A 21,954-nucleotide genomic window follows, 5' to 3' on the forward strand; every position below is an offset into this window, starting at 1 on the left:
CGAATCCGTCTGCGAATCGCGGCGAGCGCCGGAATGCTCGCGCTCGAGGCCCCGCCCCCAGGCCCCGCCCGCCCCGCCCTGCTCCTTCGCTCGCTCGGGTTCCTTCCTTCACGGCTCAACTAGGTCAGCGCAAGGTGATCCGGGGGGAGAGGCGGCGCTCGGGACGCTACTCCTCTTCCACATCGCGCCGTCGTTCCCTTCCTCTTTCCCTCGCCCCGCACCCTCACTTAGCCCTCTGGGGCTGTCCCCGAACAGGTTCTGTCCTGCAGCCCTCACCTGGTCTGCCTCGCCTTGGAGGCACAATAGCGGGAGAGATTAGACGTGGGAGATTAGATTTCTCGGCGTCAGACTGACTTCTAGGCAACTGCCCTAGACTGGCGCTGCCCGCCGCGGCCCTTAGAGTCTGTAGTTGGGCACAAGGCGGCCCTTAACTGTGGTTTGGGGGGAGTGGGGTTGTGCGGGGAGGAAGCGTGGAGATGGTGAAGAAGAGGCACTCTGCGAGAAGGGGTTAACAACTAACCTGTCATTTGGCCTGGTTTGGGTGGGAGGATTCAGCATCTTGGGAAAAACAATTGCAGAGGTCAGAGAAGGCATAATACTGTCAGTGTTGCCGTAAGACCCTGTTGACTTATACTTTCCGTCCTCAGGGTTTCTGTTTTGTCTGCGTGCAGCTCTCAGAGGTACTGAATCAGTTCTTTACAGGTCTCGCCTTGAGATTGGGTAGTGCCTGTCCTAACCTGGGGCCTTTTAGACCAGGTGCCAAATTTAATTATCCACCCCACCACCTTGCCCTCAGGAGGCAAATCTGTTCAAGTGATTTAAGCTGGATTCTGGCAGCAATTTCATGTGACTTTGAAGGGCACAGCGGGAAAATTTCCTTGATTGAAGGTGAGGGGACTTAGTGATGTAAAAATTATATTCAAGTTAGAGTTTGGCAGAAGCTTCCAGGTTAATATCCTGTTAGCTTATCCTGATTTATGGAGGGCACTTAAGCGGTCTAGGTCTAACCTTGTTTGTATTCGATCACTCACCTTAATTTGTAGACATTTCTATGAGCTCTTTGTCAATGGTTCCTACCATTCTTTATCATTAACTAGTTTATGCATATGAGAGCAGGAAAAATAAATTTAGGGGGGCTTTATCTGCAGTAGAAACTTTACAACTTTTTATTCCAAAATTTCGAGTCAGGGAGATATGTTTCTCTTTTTTTCCTGAGTCAATTGTAGAAGGAAACAGGAACTAAAAGATGTTAGTATGATTTTTATGTCTTTCTTACAGAGAAAAGGACTGACATTTGCCACTGGGCTCTTGTTTCATCTTGCTGATAACTGATGGTAGTGTTCAGTTTTATTGCAAATGAAACTATTAGGGTACATACATTTTATGCTCTTTTAGTACCATGGGTCTCATCCTTCCGGTGAGCATATGAATTGCCCACTTAGGCACATGACTGGGTGGCCCGCTGACCACATGGACCCACTTGCTGTACTCTAGTGCCTTTGTGACCTGAAACAGACAACACTTTTCTTCTTAAAGCTGCAGTGTGATCAGAGTCATGCATATTTGCCTAGTGTGGAATTTCTCATTTACATATTACCTCCTCTACAAATAATGGAATAATTTATGCATTCTATTTGTTTTCCGGACAACTCAGTCTATCCAATTACTACTATAATACTGGCTAAAATTTGAAAATGGAACATGATGGGTAATTTCAACCTTTTAAAGTAACAAATTATAAGATTTTGCTTTTAACATTTAAATTAGACAAGATATAATGGAGATTGCTTAATAAAAATAGAAAGTATCAATTTCTTGAGTACCTATTTTGTGTCAGGCCCTGAGGAAGGTAAATTAGGAATTGGTGCCAATCTGCCATCTTTTCATTTTCCCCAGATCTTGCTTCAAATGTTCCTGTCCTAAACCCTGGCTTGTGTTTTATTCTCAATGTATTAGTTTGCTAGGGCTGCCATAACAAAGTACCACAAATTGAGTGGCTTAAACCACAGAAATTTATTTTCTCAAAGTTCTGGACGCTAGAAGTCTGGGATTACAGTGTTGGCAGGGCCATTCTCCCTCTGAAGGTGCTAGGGGAGGATCTGTTCCAGGCCACTCTCCTAGTTTCTGGTAGTTCCTTGGCTTGTGGCAGCATAACTCCAGTTTTTACATGGTGCTCTTCCTGTATGAGTCTCTGTTGTCCAAATTTTCCCTTTTTATAAGGACACCAGTCATATTGGATTAGGGGCCCACCTACTCCACCATGACCTTATCTTAACTAAATCTGCACTCTATTTCCAAGTAAGGTCACATTTTGAGACTGGGGGTTAGGACTTTAACATATGAATTTTGAAAGGACATAACACCAAAGTCATAGGTTCAGATCCCAGTACTGGCCAGCCACCAAAAATAAATAAATAAAATAAGAACTTGTTTAAAAAAGAAAAGAAAGGACATGATTCAACTCATAACACTTTAGTTCAATGTTTCTTAAATGTGGCCCAGTAACCACCTTTGTTAGGATCACCTGAGTGTTTTTGCTAGAAATTCATGTACCTAGGCTTTACCCTATACTAGTGAATTTTCAAAGGAGGGGGAGTGATTTTGCCTGACGGGGACATTTGGCAAAGCCTGGAAACATGACTGGGGGAAGGGTGCTACCGGTATGTATTGGACCCAGCATGCTGCTAAACAGCCTACAATGCACAGGACAGTCTCTCATAACAAACAGTGATCCCATCTAAAATGTCAATTGTGCCAAAATTGAAAAACCCTGCCCTAGAACCGAGTCAGAGTCTCTAGGAAAGGGGTCTGGAAATCTACATTTTGACAAACATCCTAGCAACTAGTACCCACACTAAAGTTTGAAGACTATGGCAGATACAAAAGTCTTTTCTAGGCATATGAGCATGTTTCATTTCTCCCCAGATATTAGTCACCTCTGTTAAATAAAAATTATAGGAGGCCATTGTTCTAGACTAAGTTATTATACTAGGACTAAACAGACCAGACTGAAAAATCAAAATGGAGTCACCCCTGATAAAGTTCCACATCAACAAACCCAAACTAAGTTGTTGTTTGACCTTCTGGAGAGAGAGATAACAGCCAATTTCCCAAACAGAACAGTTTAAATCTTCAGTAGGCATGATAACAAAGTTCTTTCTGTTTTAATCCTTACACAAAAGAAGTAACCTGAAGTAAACTAATGTTCAATAATAAGTTATTTTTCTACTGTTCTGTCTCACAGTCCCTACCTTACAAGGAAAGTAACTTTGAAATGACCAATCCTCTTTTTCTTTATTTCTGCTTTCTTCAGCCCCTTTTGTGTCTATAAAGCCAGCCTCTTTGGCTCAGCTCATTGGAACAGTTATTCTGTTTCATGGAATGATTTCATGCCCAATTCTAGAATTGCAGTAAAGCCAATTGAGATCATTAAATTTGTTGTAATTTTGTCCTTTGACACCTCTCTTATTTATTTACCATGCTAACTACTAGTTGATTTAATTAAGTTTACTACTTAGCAATTCAGACAATTTACAAGTTGTAGTCTAATTTTAAATTGGAAACTTGTCTACATTTTAAAACTTCTGTGCCATGTTACATTATTTTTGATCAACTGTCTACATTTTCTGGATGTCCTAATGAAAACTGCTGCTAGTCTATAGCTTGGCAAACAATGCTTTGCATCCTCTAATCCACTAGTTTCTCCTGTACCCTGAGTGACTGACTTGTCTGTTTCGTGTATTTCTCTTGTCCCTTGCAGTCAGTGTTGCTATCTTCTCGGTTTCTTTCTCTTCTTTCCTATTGACACTTGAAAATATTTTTAGGGTACATTAATGGAGTTTTAAAAGCAGAAACAAGAAAATGGTGGTGTCATAAAAGGCACAAAAAGCCTAAGGAAAAATCTTAAAACTTTCATACTCCCTCTAAAGTAGGAAATTGTTATGTATTGCAATATATAACAAATTGAGAACCTGATGCCTCTCTAAAAAATTGTTTTCTTCATAAGTATTCCCTTTTAGAGAGAATCTTCTGTTTTCCTGGAAAGGCTCCCATAGAGAATTTTCATCAGCATAATATAAACTGTTCAGATTACTTTTTAAAAAAATCCAAAGATTATAAAATTCTCTAAATACATGCTTCAGAATACTTTAGTCCTGAATTATCTTTACTATTACATTGTCCAAGCAGACTATTTTGGTAATGATTTTTTGCTAGTTTTCTAAAGTCATCACTGCTAAAGTTTTTGAGAACAACTCTAGCCTCCTCTTCCAATAAGCAGGATTCCCTATAAGTTTCTCTCTCTTTTGACTATTTCTTAGGAATTAAAACTTCTCATGTCATTCAGACATTCTCCCTGTGATGCTGTATAACCTTTAAGCCTGCTGCCTCCTTGGACATGTGGCCACAGGTGTTGTATTCAGCTCTTGAACTCTGATGTGCAGCATAGGCTTTCTGAAAGCCTTCATCCAAAAAAACTTCATTTTTAATCAACTTCTTTCCCGAGAATAAGCAAGGCATGGAATAAGCAGCCTTTATATTAAGTGCAGTTTTTAAAGTAATCGCTAAAATCAAGTGTATAAACAAAAGTGTGGTAATATATAGCACAATCTCTGTAGTTCAATCCAGAAAGAGATCTTTTGTTGTGATCACATTCAAAGCTTGATACCTCATGAGTGAAAGCTGTGTAATATGGTCCAATTGGACTTGTCAGCCAACTGCTCTAGGGTAAACTGAGTGGTTAACATGTGAAGTGCAGAGACTTGCTGTGGATTGATTGAATTGTGTCCCCAAAGTTCATATATTAGAAGCTTAATTCCCACTGTATTAGGGTGAGAAATCCTATTATGGTAATTGAAAAGTGGGGCCTTGAAGAGGTAATTAGATTGTAGGACCATGGCATAATGAATGGATTTAAAAAGGTGGTCATGGTGTGGTTCTAAGGGTTTAAAAAGAAGAGCACATGAGAGGTTAATCTCTCTGTTTCCGCTGTCTTGCAACATGAGACCCCTGGGTCACTGTGGCCACCACAAGATGTGTTCTTTGGACTTTGGACTTCCCAGCCTCAGAAACTGTAAGCAATAAATTTTGTTTTCTTTGTAAATTACTCAGTTCTGGGTATTTTATTATAAGCAATAGAAATGGACTAATACAAAAGTACTCCAAAGGAAAAAAACAGAAAGGACAGAGCAGTTGGGTTATACCCTCAGCTTTCCCTTCTTGTATAATGTTCCTTATTGTCTGAAGGAAACCAGAATGAAGTACAATGAGAAACTGATGAAATTTTCCAAGATTCTGGTGAAGTGGGCTTTCTAATTACTGAAGACATAAAGTTGTTATCCAAAGGTTCTATCCCTTGAAAGTAACCCCTCCCTGCCATGTTTCTCTAATATTGGTTCCTTTGGGGACAGAATTATCAAGTGAAATGTTTCTTTCCCAATCGTCTCTTCTCTAATGTCTTACTAGAGAGAAAAATGTGAAAGAAAAACTATAGTGGCATTATATCCTACCACCAGCCATTGGGTCACCATGCATGAGACATCCTTCTCCCACTTAACCACTTCTCTCTTCTCAATACCTTGTGTCTACTTGTTCTTCAAGACCCAGTTAGTACCTTGCCACTTCCAAGACACAAACTAGTATAAAAATACTGGAAATGATGCTAGACTTGAAAGCCTCATTGCAAATCCTGGCTCTGTTACTCAGCTACCTAAGGCAAATCTTTTGTCTTCTCGGTGACTCTGTTTTCTGACCTTTAAAATGGGAGCAATATGGGCCGACCCCGTGATGCACTCGGAAGAGTGCGGCACTGGGAGCGCAGCGACGCTCCTGCCGTGGGTTCAGATCCTGTATAGGACTGGCCGGTGCGCTCACTGGCTGAGTACCGGTCACGTAAAAGACAAAAAAAAAGAAAAAAAAAAAAATGGGAGCAATATGGCTGGTCAGTTAGCTCAGTTGTTTAGTGCATGGTGCCGATTACCACCAAGTTCTAGGCTTTGATCCCTGTATCGGCCAGCCTCCAAAAAATAAGATGGGAACAATGAAACTTCCCTCATAGAACTATATACTTGGCACATAGTGGATGATGAGTAAATATTTGTTTACTTATTTATTTTAGGGCTTCCCCCAATTCCACCAGCATATGTAACTTTTCTTCTCTCTGTACCCTGACACAACATTTGTAATGCTCATTTGGCACTTAATTCATCATGGGGTGCTTTTATACTTGCAAACTTAAGAATTCAACTCTTTGTGTCTTAGAGTACGTAGCAGCAACCCAGGCTTTTAAGTGGGTTGTTCCTCTGCCCTCAGACATTTAGAAGTGATGAACAAATGAATGTCATAATCACGTGCCTCTTGTGATTCTTTCTGTCAAATTGATGTTTCCAAATAGTGAAGATAAGTGGTGGAGGAAGCTGGAGTGGTAGAAGACTAGGAAAATAAGAAAGGAGGTTGATATTGAGACACAGCACATACCAGAGGGATTAAAGATACCTCAAACGACTTAGAAGGAATTGGATCTTCTTGGCTGATTTCATCTCTTTCTCAAAGAGGTCTTGAATATGTTTAAGGGGACGTAGGATTCTCAACTCCACTCTCCCTTCTCTTAGGTTCATGGTGGTCCAGATTCAAGGAATATTTTATTCCATGAGTGATGAGAGCATGAAAATGCATATTATTATAGGAATGAAAAGGGTAAACTATCATGCTTTGTGCTTAGCTCTGTGGAGATAAAGACCACAGTTCATTTTGCATCTGACCATAGCTCCTAGCCTAGTGTTTATGCACTAGATTTTTGTGTTCTAAAAAACAGACTAATTGAGCTTGTGGAAGTGATTTTTCTCTATATCAACTGAATAGGAAATTTGGGAAGATTTTCTTCTTTCTGTGAAGTACTAACGTTTTCTTTGCTATTAAGGGGATCCTGTCAATTTTTGAAATGCTTTCTTCAATAGCTTATAGTGTTTTTAATGATTTAAGATCTGCTTAATCATAAAACTTTTATTATTCTTACTGTAACTGGAATGAATTTATGGATATCCAATTTTCATGTTAAATATAAATGAAAGACGAAAATCTTTTAATTTATATACATTCTTTTAGAGGTAACAGATTGCCTACTGAGAAATTAGCTTCATTAGTTGACCACATTGTTACTATATAGAAATTTCTAGGTAAACTCTTAGTGTCACACCAATTCCTACTGGCTTCACTGAGTTTAAAACATGATGCACTCTCACTCAGAGGGATAGTAATATAGACATACCTTATAATTAGCCTGAACATCTTTGAGGATCTACATCAGAAAAGCTGGTTAAATATGGGTTAAGAAAGTCCTACACTCTATTTACAATAGCCAAGATATGGAACCAAACTAACTGTCCATCGATGGATGACTGGATAAGGAAAATGTGGTATATCTGCACAATGGAATACTATTCAGCCATAAAAAGAGTGAAATTCTGCCATTTGCAGCAACATGGATGAGCTTGGAGAAACTTATGTTAAGTGAAATAAGCCAGGCACAGAAAGAGAAATACTGCCCATCTTCATTCATAAGCGGGAGCTGAGAGCGAGAGAGAGAGAGAGAGAGACCACAATAAAACATTGAACTTTTAGAAGGAGAGAACAGACCTATAGTTACTACAGGTGGGAAAGGGGGTTAGGGAGTAATTGGGTAAGGGACACAAAGAATAATTACAGTTTGTAATGATGAACATGCTAATAATACTGATATAATCATCACATATTGTACACAAATCATCAGCTCTGTACCCCATAAATATGTATAATCAATTATGTTTCAATTCAAAAAATATATTAAAAAAAAAGTTTTTTCTTATTTTCTGAACCATTTTTCCAGTACTGGTTTTTAATAGGTTATTGCATACACATTTAAGTGGAAATTTTTAGCAAGATAAATAAAACAGGTACTTTTAGCTGATTCATTTCAGTGAATTAAAGTTAATAATGAATTTTTAAAAAAATATCAAAAATGTAAAAGAACCTTGGTCATTTCTTTACCATATTATATTTAAAGCAGTATAAAGAATGAAACCCAAGTTATTAAAAGGTTAGGGCACTTATAAGCTTTTTAGAATGTGTGTGTGTACAAAGGAAGGGGTATACTGCTTCCTATGTTTCTTCCAAATGAGCTGATAGACTTAAGAAAGGTGTCACTATGGAGCAGTTTCTCGGATTTTTATGTAAAACTATTTTTGCTATAACAAATTAACCCTTATTTTTCCCCTCTGCATTTTCTAGAAAATCAGGAGAAGCCTATGACTTGTATCACAACGGGAAACAAGTTTCTTCCTTGCATATGTCTATACTACAGATAAGATCTATACCACAAATAAGATCTGATTCTAGAAAATCTCATCTTTCATATTCCTCTTCAGCCACACCGAATCCCTTCTGTTCCTTCATACACCATGTGCTTTGAATTTGTTCTTACTGAAGCATCTCTCACCTGTTTAATTCACACTCATCCTCTAGGTCTCAGTGTAGAACTCATTTCCTCCAAGCAACTTTGCTTGACCTGCCAAGGCTGGGCCTACTGTCTCTCCCATGAACTCACACAGCACACTGGGACATCTCCCTCTTCATGACATTAATCACACAACAGTGAAAATATGTGTTCACTTGTCTGTGTCCCTCTGTGTGCTATATTCTGGGAGGAAACGTGCCTTTCTGTTCAGCTTAGCATCCCTCGTGCCTCCCCTGGACCAGGCACGCGGAGCTCCTCAACACCCATCTCTACAATGAATGAAGTAGAGACTGAATTGTGTGTTATTGTTACCATACTCTCCGAAGACACACAGATGTAGACAAAGTGACTTTTGCCTGAATTTTTGCAGTGTGGTTATCCACTTGTTTTAGCTTATGAATTCTGATCTAAAGTAATATATGATGTTTACAAGGTGGTCAAAAAATGCCATGTAGTACTGCTCTGTCACTTCTCAGAAATATTTATCAATGAGCCATTGCAAGCCTTTCATGGGACCCTATTTACTGACCATGTGGTGGCCCACATGTCAATATTAGTCACCAAATAGCAAATCAAGCACACAAATCTTAGCAGACTGAGTCATTACATTTTCTGAAGGATAATGTATCTACAATTTTGATATCAGTCAAGGGAGGTATCATTATTCTCATGGTGGACACCTGTAAAGCTTCTCCTACTCTGCAGAACCTGTTTCTGGTTTCCCTTAAGCTCCATCATTATATCACATGCTTCTCCATCTTTTAACAACCATAGCACCATGCTTGGCACGTAAGAGGTGCTCTGGGGGCCAAGAGGGAATTATGGATTTTTGAGCATATGGGGGGCATATGGGCATGTCTTACGTCATCTTATTCACTCCTCACAGCAGCTTCAGGAGGTATTTATTATCATTCTTATCAGGTGAGTCTGATCTGAAGCCTTCTCCTGTCCCACCACTACAATCTGCCTGTTGGTACATGTTTACTGAATTGATGTATTACTAATTTTCCATATAAAACAAATGAATCAGTTTGGCACAGCTAAATCATCTGGGGTGAGGAGTGGACAGAGAGGATACTGATAGGTTATATAACTGAATATTTATCTTTGGAGCTAGAGGAATCGACTACTTAAAAAATCAGAAGCACATCATAAGTAGTAAATAGAATTGTAAACACACCAACTTGGTAAGCAGAAATAAGAAAAGGAGTAACACTTCTTGACTAACAGCATCAACCTAACTCCATGACTAGATCTCTCACAGCAACAGGATGGGGCAGAGAAGGCTAGTTGCCTATGTTTTCATCCATTCTCCTTCTCCTTAGAAACAAAATACTGGGCTGGCCTGTGGCTTACTTGGGAGAGTGTGGTGCTGACAACACCAAGTAAAGGGTTAAGATCCCCTTACTGTTCATCTTAAAAAAAAAAAAAAAAAAAAAAAGAAACAAAATACTAAGGGCCACAGTTCCCAGCCTCTTTTGTAGCTAGTTTTGGTAAACTGAAGCATTGTGTGAGGACTTTATAGAAGTGTCCTTCAGAGTGCCCTCTTTTTTTCCTGCTGGCTGGGATGCAGATGTGATGAGGCAGATTTAGGTTGCAATTGTGGACCATGAGGTGACACACCAAGGATGACCAGAGCAGTGCCAGAAGAGTCTAGCTTCCAATGACCTTTGAGCTGCCATTCATGCTCTGGAATGCCAAACTCTAGACTTCTATGGGAAAAGGAAACAAACTTTCATTCTGTTTAAGCCAAAAATGGAAATGGAAATTGCCAATTTAGTTACTGTATTAGTTAGGGTTCTCCAGAGAGACAGAATTGATAGGATATGTCATAAATGTACGAGAGGGAATTTGTTAGGAGGATTAGCTCATGCGATTGTGTAGAAAAGTCCCCAAATAGGCCATCTGCAAACTGGATGCCAGTAGTGTGGCTCAGTCCAGGTCCAAAGCCTCAAAATCAGAGAAGCCGATGGTGTCCTTCATGTAAGTCCTGGAACCCAAAAGCTGAAGAGCCTCAAGCTCTGATGTCCCCTGACAGGAGAGAAGAGTGTATCCCAGCTCCAGAAGTTAGAGAGAGAGATTCATATTTTTTCTCTGTCTTTTGTTCTCCCAGCAGATGCGGTGGTTCCCGCCCATATTGAGAGTGGGTCTTTTCCACCCAGTCCACTCAGGCTTTTATACTAATCTCTGCTGGAAACACCCCCATGGGTACACCTAAAAAGATAGCTTTCCCGGGTTTCTCAGTATTTCTTAATCTAATCAAGTTGAAACTTAGAATTAACCTTCACAGTGATTTCTGTTGTTTTAAAGTGTCCCTTCTGCATGTTATTCTATTTCTGTTCAATTCATATCATTTTATAATATTGCAGCCGTTTGTATTTCTTGGAGCCCGTGCTGCATATTTGAAACTAGCAAGCAGCAAACACAATTTCTGTGCTATCGCCTATTTGGTTGTTGATCCTATCTAACAAGTTCACAATTAGCCATTTATAGGTGATTCTGATTAAAAGTCAGGAGGGTACATGTAAAGTCTACAATCTCAAATTTTGAATTACACATTATCTGACCATTGACCTAGCATCACATCATTTTTTATTCTCCCAAATGAAATATTAGCCTACTTCATGGTTGACAGCAAATATTTACCTAGTGTTTATTATGAGGAGTCCTCAAAAAGTTTATCTAAAATGAGTATTATAAAAAAGCTGTGCATGGATAACAAAATTTTTTTGCACCCAAATAAACTCATACTAACTTGTTATAACATATCTGAAGAGGATCTATTTTGAGGCACTAAGAAGGATAAGACATCAGTTTGAAAAGAACCTCAATCAGAGTAACATGAATTCTGCTAAAATTAAACCAAAAACAAACATCAAGTTTGTGGTGGAGCTTGGGTAGAAGAATGGTGAAATCACTGATGTGCTATGATAAGTTCATGGGGACAATGCCCCAAAGAAATCAGCAGCTTACAAATGGATAACTTGATTTAAGAAGGGACAAGATGGTGTTGAAGTTGAAGCCTGCAGAGGCAGACAATCCACATCAATTTTTAAGGAAAAAATTAATTTTGTTTGTGCCCTAGTTGAAGAGGACTGACAATGAACAGAGAAATAATAGCCAACACCATATACATCTCAGTTGGTTCAGCTTACACAGTTTTGACTGAAAAGTTACAGTTGAGCAAACTTTCCACTCAATGGGTGCCAAAACTTGCATACAGATCAGCTGCAGACAGGAGCAGAGCTTTCAACAGAAATTTTAAATGAGTGGGATCAAGATCCTGAAGCACTTCTTTGAAGAATGTTAACTGAAGATGAAACATCACTTTACCTGTACCATCCTGAAGACAAAGCACAATCAAAGCCATGGCTACCAAGAGGTAGAAGTGGTCCAGTCAAAGCAAAAGCAGACCAACCAACATCAAAGGTCATGGCAACAGTATTTTGGGATGCTCAAGGCATTATGCTTGTTTACTCTCTGAAGGGCTGAAGAATAATAACATCTGTTTATTATGAAAGTGTTTTGAGAAAATTAGCCAAAGCTTTAGCACAAAAACACCCCATAAAGCTTCACCAGAGAGTCCTTCTCCACCATAACAATGCTCCTGCTTATTCATCTCATCAAACAAGGGTAATTTTGTGAGAGTTTTGATGGGAAATCATTAGGCATCCACCTTACTGTCCTAATTTGGCTATTTCTGACTTCTTTAAAGATTTTTTAAGATTAGGGAAAAAAGGGCACACTTTTTTTTTCAGTTAATAATGTAAAAAAGACTGCATTGGGCCAGCCCATGGCTCACTCGGGAGAGTATGGTGCTGATAACACCAAGGCCATGGGTTCGGATCCCATATAGGGATGGCTGGTTCGCTCACTGGCTGAATGTGGTGCTGACAACACCAAGCCAATGGTTAAGATCCCCTTACCGGTCATCTTTAAAAAAAAAAAAAAAAAAAAAAAAAAGACTGCATTGTCATGGTTAAATTCCCAGGACCCTCAGTTCTTTAGGGGTGGACTAAATTGCTGGTAGCATCACCTACAAAAGTGGCTTAAACTTGATGGAGTTTATATTGAGAAATAAAGTTTATATCTTTTGTTTTTATTGTTTTGTTTTTGTTTTTGTTTTTGTTTTTGCAGCTGGACAGTATGAGGATCTGAACATTTGACCTATTTTTATCTTTTAATTTCATTTTTCCACAAACTCTTTGAAATTCTCTCATGCTGTGGGTTAAAAGTGTGCCCCAAAAGTTCATGTATTGGAAAGTTGACCCCCATTGTAACAGTGTTAAAGGGGTAGGAAATCTGATTATGGTATTTGAAATGTGGGGCCTTTAAGAAGTGATTAGATTGTGAGGACTATGCCCTCATGAATGGATTGATCCATTCATGGAGTAATGGGAGAGGTTCTGATAGCTTTGTAAAGAGGGCAAGTGAGAAGGTCAGCTCTCTCTTGCTTAGCCTATTATTGCCATGTGACACCCTCATCACCATGGGACTCTGTAAGGAGTTCCCACCAAAGAGAAGGCCCTCATCTTGTTCCTTGGACTTTGGACTTGCCAGCCTCTGAAACTATAAAAAATAAATTTGATTTCTTTATAAATTACCTAGTTTCAGGTATTCTGTTATAAGCAACTGAAACAGACTAATACACCTTGTGTATTAGTAATTGTAAAGTATTTTACAAATTAAATGTGTAAAATATTTGTCCTCATAGGTGAATAAATGTGTAAAGAATTTGTCCTCATAGGTGAATACAATGAAGTTCACAGATGGGTTGTAAAGTGTTTGATTCTTTTAGAAAGTTACCAGTTTATTGAATGGGGTACAAATAGAGAATGGGTTTATTTTTCTCTAACCTTCAAATATGTACTGCTATCTCTCATTCCTGTCCTATAGACAACCTCTCAGTCAGATCTCATAGCTTTTTAGTCCTTTTGGGTATTTAAGGCTCATTTTCAGGTATTAAAGACAGGTATAGTTCAGTCTAAATAAAAACTTTAGTCTCACATCGCTTCAACTCAAAGCCTCCCCCACCTCCCAGCTCAGGCCTGATCCAGGGCTCAGGGATCCATAGTGGGCATGGGGGATGTGATCTTTCTCTCACTCTTACTTTGCTGTTTGCCCCATGGTGGTAAATGGCAACTCCATTCTAATATCTTCCCTTAATTCTTGCCACTTTTCCTCTCTCCCATTTCTCTGCAGTCCCATTGGCCTTCTTTCCCTCCCAGAACATATTGAACATGTTCCACCCAAGATCCTTTGAATTTGCTGTTTTCTCTGTTTAAAATACTCTGCACCCAGCTATCTGCATGGTTTGCTCCCTCACATTTAGGCCTCTGCTGAAATGTCACCTTATCAACGAGGCCTTCCCTGACCACCCTATGTCAAGTGGCACATGCTCACTCCCATCACTTCTTTATTCTGCCTTCTTATCTTACCAAATTTGATGAATTATATTTCCACTGGGAAGTGAGGTACGTATCTCCCCTTCATAAATACACCTCTTTATCAGGGAGGTTGGAAGGTAACACACTCTTTCCTCCTCTATGGGGAGGGGTGAAAAAGGCCAAAATACTCTTTATTCCTTTAAGTTCCTGTTCTTCCTTCAATCACCTTTCACATTTTGGTGTGGTCATACAGAACCTGGAAGTGAGGGTTTTATAGACACTGGACTGACCTGCTCTTTTTGTTTTTCTGTTTTTACATGGATATGTCAGGCACCTCTAGAATGTGGGAGTAATTGTCTCTTGTTTTCAGCTTTGGGACTTCAGCTGAAATATAGAGACAATAAGTAAAACTTTAACATGCTGTTAAATAAGAACCTTCTCACAGTCTAGAGTGTTTTAACTGTCACAAGGAGAACATTTGAATTTGAGGTAACCATTGTGATATAAGCAGATGGCTCCATGAATTCAGAATGTTCAGTTTTTAAGAAATTCCTATGTATTTATACAACTCAAAAGCAATATAAAATTGGCTATGCAGTTAGCATGGTAGAAACCTATGGTTTCTGGTTGTCTGTCATTCACTCCTCCTCCTCTTACTAAAACCCTTTAGCAACAGTGACAGTTCATGGATGGATATGTGACCAATCTTGGTCCAACTAGAACAAATCATTAGACATTGGATGGGAATCTGGAAGATATATGTCTGGTATTGCTGGGGCCATCACATGGAGAGAGCCTGCCTCAAAGTAAAGCAACAAAGAGGGAAATAGGGTGAGATGTGGAGAGAGGCCAAGGCCATGGCTCAGCAATACTGCCCTGGATCCAGACAAGAGAGAAGTCACTGCTTAGACTTTTACTTACAGGAGTCAATTTTTTTTCTTAAGCCAGGTGACTTGGCTTTTTATCACTTGAAACCCAACAGTCTTGGCTGTTGCCAAGCCATTTCTCTACTTAAACTGCATTGTCATCAAAGCCGCTGTGTTCTTGGCATATTTTTTCAAGATGGACTTTTTCCAGGGAGTGCTGATAATTGAAAGGACTTATTAATGTCCCATTCTGGGATTCTCCTGGCTGCTGGGCACAATATAAGAAATATAATTATTTTGACAAATTCAACAGTGTTATGTTTGGATACATTATCATGTTTGTGATTCTGAATTTTACTGTTCTACATATGGCTGAAGAAGCTATTTTCTTTTCATACTCATTTTCCATAACAATTCAAAATAGTAGGCTTACATTATTATTAATCATTATTTTCACTATTTAGTCTTTAAAAAAAGTGTATGAATATTGTTGTTATTAATCTTTTATATTCAAATATGAGTTACATCCCTAACTCCAAAGGTACTAAACATGTTTTCTTTTAAGGAAACTAAAATCCTTTAATATTCAAAAGAATGTATCCTCCTAGTGCCTGAGACATATTCCTCTAATAAAGAGATTTATAAAGTAATATACGAGGATACTTCAAAAAGTTTGTGGAAAGATTCATATTATCTTTTAATTCTATTTTTCCATGGAGTCTTTGGAGTACTCTTGTATAGCTCAGTCAGAGTGGTTTATGTCTTTGAGAATTCTTTGGGGGAGAATTAATTTTCTGGAAGAAATCAGAAATTATCACTAATACTGTGATTTTATACATTCACCAAAGTTCTAACTTTATCTCTCTTTTTTTCTTTTTTTTGGCAGTTTTTAGTTGTGCCTTTATTCACTTTAGCTCATTGAAAATGTACTTGTTTTAAAGATCCTATAAATAAAGTGACCACCCACCAATGTGGGTCACCTCTCAAAGCGATACATTTTTTTTTAAAGCAGTATTTCTTAAGAATAGTATTGATCACACAGCATGTACAAGCATGTAACATATGATGTATATAATCTAAACAAGACAGGCTAATTAAGAATTTACATAATGTAAAAATGTACGTATCAAAGGGAGGGCCTCAGCCACGTTCCCCCGAAGTCCTCATCCAGACCAGCCACGATTGAGCTGCCAGAAGCCCTTTGGGCTCCCCTGTCAGAATGAGGGGGGTGCCACAGGCCTTGACCACAGCCCCCTTCCTCTTCCTTCCATACTATTCCCCTCCCCGTTTCCCTCTTCCCTTCCCCCTCAACAGCTCTGCAACATCTTAGAATGTAAAAATTAATCAAATACATTTTAGAAAAAAATGTACATATCAAAAAGTTAGACATGGACTGATACATGTAGTGGGGGGAGTAGGTGATGGGAATTCTTTTAATGATCAGCCCATTTGTAGTAATATTGCTTTTTGCTCCTCTATTACAGTAAATAACTTTTACTAACAAATATAAGTATTCCATACACATCTAAACACACAAGGGTAAACTGTGACCTGCTACATGTACAGTCTTAACATGGTATAACTGTGATCTTTCTGTGCTACTCCCAAGAAAATAGCAAATAGTAAATGAATCCCATGTAAGTAGTAGGAAGCAATGGTAGTTTATTCCAGTTTGGACTCGGAAGATGTTTAACTGTTGACATTAATTATTCATAAAGAGCATATGTTTTCTTTTGTTATGTTTTCATCACAACTGACATGCATTTGGAGTGGGGGAATTTTGTTGATTTTTGGACCTAACAGTGATAACTGAAATGCTCTTAAAAATGTGAAAACTTTTTAGTAACAGAGTCACACATTTAGCATAAAACATGGCTTTAAAAACATCTGTAAACATAAAACATCTATAGCTTTAAGCTAAAAAGTAGAAGGAGTGCATCTGAATTTCAATGTTTTTAGTTTTAGTATTCTATAGTTTCTACCACTGTCCTAAAGAATGAAACTGACACAACTGTTTACTAATTTATCAAAGCATACAGGCACTAGTTTGAGCTCTTAAATCACAGAAAATCCAAAACAGAAGAAATGCCACTCTTTTTCTCTGGGGCCTTTTAAGAAACTAGACCAAAACTATAAATTATTCAAGGTTCCTGTTGAGAAGTGGTGTTTTTCTGTGTAACTGTCTAGAGAACAAACCAAATAAGAACTTCCCGACACTACAAGAGCCTTGACTTTTGGTATATTTCTTTTAGGAAGCAGGAACCTTGAAAAGCAGTTCACAGTCAGAGTTGTGTTCTTGTATAACCCATTTACCCTGTTTTGTGCCAACAATTACAGCAAATGTGTTTGGGTAGGGGGGCTTATGCTTGACAAGTTATGCTTAATAATCCTCTTAGAAGACTTCTCTAGTTGAGTAGAAACCCTTCTAAAAAAAGATGGCAGGGTCTCCATTTCTCTCCGAATGCCTTTGAGTTAACTGCTCAAATTGCAAGTTCCTATTGGGGAAAAAAAGAGCAATAAAATAACCAGAAGGTCTATTTCACTGGCAACTTAGAATGCAAAGTATTTTATTTTTTAACTTCTAAAATTTGAAAACAAGATAATCTAGGTTAAATAGTACTGTTTTCTAATGCTGAATGTGCTCATTTGGAACTCAGTTTTTCTGCTTGAAATACAAAAACAACTTCCTAAAACTCCTAGGTGAGAACACTGTTTTGAAGATCTGTGATTAGATGAACTGATCAATCTCAGTTGGTAACATCCCGTTTTTTCTTTTGGTAAGGGTTTAAAAAATTGTAGAATAGATGCATTTTTTTTCTTCTAGTCTTAACACTGCCAATTGCATTCCAAATGTCTCCTGAGAGGCATATACTGTCCTGTTCAGGAATCTGGCTTCATACTTCTCACTTTCATGCATTTCATAAACCGTCCTGGAAATGCTCACCATGCTATGTCCGATCACCGATAGAAAGAAGGCTTGATTAGCATTGAGCTGTGAATGCCTTCTAATTATCTTGATGAATTTACTCATGTTGACCTGATCAGGTACAGGGAAATTGGTTTTATCCAGGAGGGGAAGCTGCTTCTTACTCTTGTGTCGTTCTGTTCTCACCGGAATTTTGGTAGAATGCTGCTCTCAGATAAGTTCTCCGATAAGCTGCTTCCCTTGTTTGAAGGTGTGGCGCTACTTGAAAGTCTTCTACCGCAGGGCCTGCAAGGCAGGGACGACAGCAACCACGGTGGTTTCTTCTCTGGCCACAGCGGCTTTCCTGGTCTAAATTTCTAACTTTAATTTCCTGCATTTATTTTTAAAAGAAAACATTTGTTGAAAAAAATACCAAAATTTGAGAAGAGTTTTGAAATCAAATTTATTGTAGATTCAGCCAGAGGAAAGAACCTTGAGGCTCCAGATGCCATCAAGTACTGCACAGGGTCTAGTTTTGGGTTCCTCCCAATAGGAATGTGGATAAAGCAGAGAGGTTCCTAGGAAAAATAGGAAAAGATTAGAGGGCAGAAAACAGGATACGTAAGGAAAGACCTGGTGGTTCCCTTACTGAAAAAGGAAAAGCTGACATCAAAGTCTGGTGTCTGCTTGTTCATTAATTAATTCCTCAAGCAAATGTTTATTACCTGCTTCCTGTATACCAGCCACTGTGGTAAGGTTTTGTCCTGTGGATGGGACTCAGATATTGAAATAAATGGCTATAGTCACTGGGATGTGCTAAGGAAGATAGATCTAAGTGCTATAGGAGTCTGGAAGAAGGGCAGATGAGCTTGTGAGGCCACTGATTGGGGAATCTTCCAGAGGAGTTGAGTTTGATCTGAGACTTGAAGATGGGTGTAAGTTTTCCTGGTGGACAGGGAAGGGCACTTTAGAAGGTATGTACAAAATAAAAACAGAGTGTTTGGGGATTCTCAAGTAGATCATGATGGAGAGAGGGTAAGAAGGGAGTAGGCTGGACAACAAAAGAAGCGAAGGTAGGGAAGGAAGCAGGGGCCTTGCTCATTATTCTTTAGAATTTGGGACTCTCTTCAAGGCAGTGGGGAACAGCTGAAGGATATTAATCTAGGGGGGAACATCATTATATTTCTTGAAGAAAAAAAAAGCCTTTGTCAAGGGTTTTCATAAGGAGAACCCTGATGAGTTCCCCATATCCATAAGCGAAAGAATAAGAAGGAAAAGATGAGATGCAAGGACTGAGTCATTGCGAGATAGAGGTTGATAAGACAAAGAGTTTTTCCCTGTGGGTGATTAGACAGAGGTGGTGAAGGGCATTGGTAGGATCTTCAGATCTGAAGATGTTTTATAAAGGTGGTCATGTTCTTCTTCCACATTTTAAGTTATGTTTCTAGTTGAGGCAAGCGGTGAGACATGTTCACATTTCCTAAAGTGTGTTCTTTAGAAGAGGTGTTCCATCTATTATAGATGAACAGAAAACAAAGTTTCAGTGCTCTCTGAAAGTCCAGCCTCACTACTGAATAGGCCTATCTATTTTTACTGCAGGACTTTTTACAGCCTTTAACATGCTAATGTGCCCTGTGAATCTTTGAGTGGGATACTGGATTCAGGATTTTCAAACAATTGATCACATGATCCCTTTTATAGAGGAGACTTATGTTCTTCTGTTCTAAGGAGCACTTTTGGTAAAATACTGAACTAGATACATTTGATTCTGTTATCAACTCTAACATTCTTCCCTTAGGTTCTGAAATCCTAAAAAGTATTTAAGATTTGGAATTATTTTTCCATAATACTTATCCATTCCAAGTGAGTAATCTTACACTTCTCAAGTCTGTCAATATTTAATCATAAATAGGCAATGACTACTTTTTAGAGTCCTTAAGGATGGATAAGTCATAGGAGCAGTGAGACCTTCAACAAGTTTCCTGCATGGGGTACAACAGAAGACACCACAGGTCCCCACAGAGGAGGTCTCCTTAGAAGTGCAGCTCAGCAATGGGCAGAAAGTTCCAGTCAATGTGCAAACTTCAGATCACACCAAGGATGTCCTGGAGACTGTTCTTCCAGATGACTTAATCGGATTCTTTAGTCTCTTCCTAGTTTGAGAAAAAGAGGATGAAGCCTTTTCTCTTGTGGCGAAGTTGCAAGAGTTTGAGCTGCTTTATGTCTGTTACCAGCCTTCAGAGTCAAGAGTATAAGATTGTGGTAAGGAAGAGTTATTGGGACTCTCCCTATGACAATAATGTCATAGAGAACCGGTTTGTCTGAACCTGCTTTATGTTCAGGTGATGTCAGATACTGATTGTGGGTGGATCTTGGTCATCAAGGAGCAGCACCGGCAGCTCAAATCTCTGCAAGAAGTGGTCTCCAAAAAGGAGTTCCTGCAGCTGGCCCAAATGCTGTGCAGGATGGCGACCTGTGTTTTGATGCTTGTATGGCTGACTTCCCAGAGAAGGGCTGTTCTGTGGTGGTGAGCGCAGGCAACAGTGAGCTCAGCCTTCAGGACTCCCTGCCTGGTCAACAATTCCGTGAAGGCTCCCTCTGGGTCACCCAGATGCTGGTGGGTTACTTCCTCTATGCCATTGCCCAAAGGAAGTCCAAGCAGCCTGGGCAGGGCTGGGGTGAGGTGTGCCTGGAACTGGCTTTTGAATACCTCATGGGCAAGGACTGGTAACAGTGGGTCACCATCATCAGCCCCCAGGCTATCATGATGAGCATCTTCTTGCAGTCCATGGTAGATGAACTGATGGTGAAGAAATCTGGTGGCAATATGAGGAATATGCTGTGACGTTGGGTGGGGGGCACCCTGAGATGCTCAGACAGTCAGCAAGCAGTGAAGTCCCCGCTGCTGCTTGAGTCATTGATATCAGCCGGGAGTCCGTGGTCAAACTCTCAAGTAAACTGAGTGCTGTGAGCTTGCGGGGGAATTGGAAGTCCCAGCACAGATCCCAGTGCCAGTGATATACGTGGCAATTTCACCTTCCAGGGCACTGGAGATGAAGATCTATAATCTCCGCTGCCTGGATGTCTGCCCTCTACCCCAGAGGATTTTACAGAAACTTGCCCTGTGCCTATGTCCCCCAAGCTGGGAGGTCTTTTTCTTTCCCTTCCTTCCCCTTTTCTCCTCTTGGTCAGGGGCCTCCTAATCCACCTTCCCTTCCCCATTGGGCTGGCTGTACAAAGGATTGCACACTCTCTTTTCAGAGCTGGCCCTTGATGCCAAATTAGCATTGAGTATTTTGCACAAAGTCCAAGAGACCATGGCTACCTGCCTTGGGGAGGAACCACAGCTCCCTGTGGGCTGCTTCTGGCTTCTCTCGGCCATGCACCAAGGGGATGGGCAGAGGTCTGGGGATGGTCTCGCCCAGCTCCCCATCATTAAACTCAGCCTCATTGCTGCAAAAACAAACAAAAAAACCAAAAAACATAAGAAAGGATGGATAAGTCAGATAAAATATTAACAGATATAATATCTATCTTAAACTCAAAGTAAAATCCTAAAAACCAACTTATAAGAACATTTGAGAAACCGCAAGTTTACTCATTTCAAAAAATTAAAATAGGGAGTAGGTAAGCTTTGCCTTATCCCCCACCTGAAGATATTTACTGATACAAATCAAAACTCAGAAAGGGGGTTAGAATTCTTTTTTTTTTTTTAAAGATGACCGGTAAGGGGATCTTAACCCTTGATGTGGTGTTGTCAGCACCACGCTCTCCCAAGTGAGCCACGGGCTGGCCCTAGGGGTTAGAATTCTAATGTGTATTCAAACAAAGGGAGATGGAATTTTGGAGTCATCTAAAGAATATTACCATTGGGAATGTGACATTAAGGTGCCGGGAATAAAGTTTGTGATGCTCAAAAAACCTCTCAAGAACTAAATTTTCTAGTGATTTAATCTAATCCTGGGATTGCAAATAGATTTCCATTTAGATCCCAATTCCAATTAGTTGGCAGTGTTGCTTGGAGTGTTAGGTTGAGAAGAATTGAGACAGAGTCTCAATTCAGTGGAACAAGTGTGGCGATTGAGACCAATATCTGCCTTATGTGGGGGCGGAGAGAGTGCAGCTCTGCATCCTTGTAGTTACCGTTCCCTTTCTCAGTTATACTTGGAGGTATGTTAGGTCACAGAGGGTATCGGTGAGCTGGACTGGGTCAGAAGCAGCTATCTGAGGATGAGTGGATATGAAAATGTGGTACATCTACACAATGAAATACTACTCAGCTATAAAAACGAATGAAATACTGCCATT

General features: G+C 39.6%; 2 pseudogenes; one reads left to right on the forward strand and one right to left on the reverse strand.

The window, feature by feature from the left end:
• Window positions 1-396: 396 nt before the first annotated feature.
• On the reverse strand, window positions 397-18,316 carry LOC134384415 (microtubule-associated proteins 1A/1B light chain 3B-like; annotated as a pseudogene).
• Window positions 18,317-18,575: 259 nt separating this feature from the next.
• LOC134384416 (sorting nexin-17-like) lies at window positions 18,576-20,713 on the forward strand (annotated as a pseudogene).
• Window positions 20,714-21,954: the final 1,241 nt, after the last annotated feature.

This window comes from Cynocephalus volans, chromosome 8 (genome assembly GCF_027409185.1).
Source record: "Cynocephalus volans isolate mCynVol1 chromosome 8, mCynVol1.pri, whole genome shotgun sequence".
NCBI lineage: Eukaryota > Metazoa > Chordata > Mammalia > Dermoptera > Cynocephalidae > Cynocephalus > Cynocephalus volans.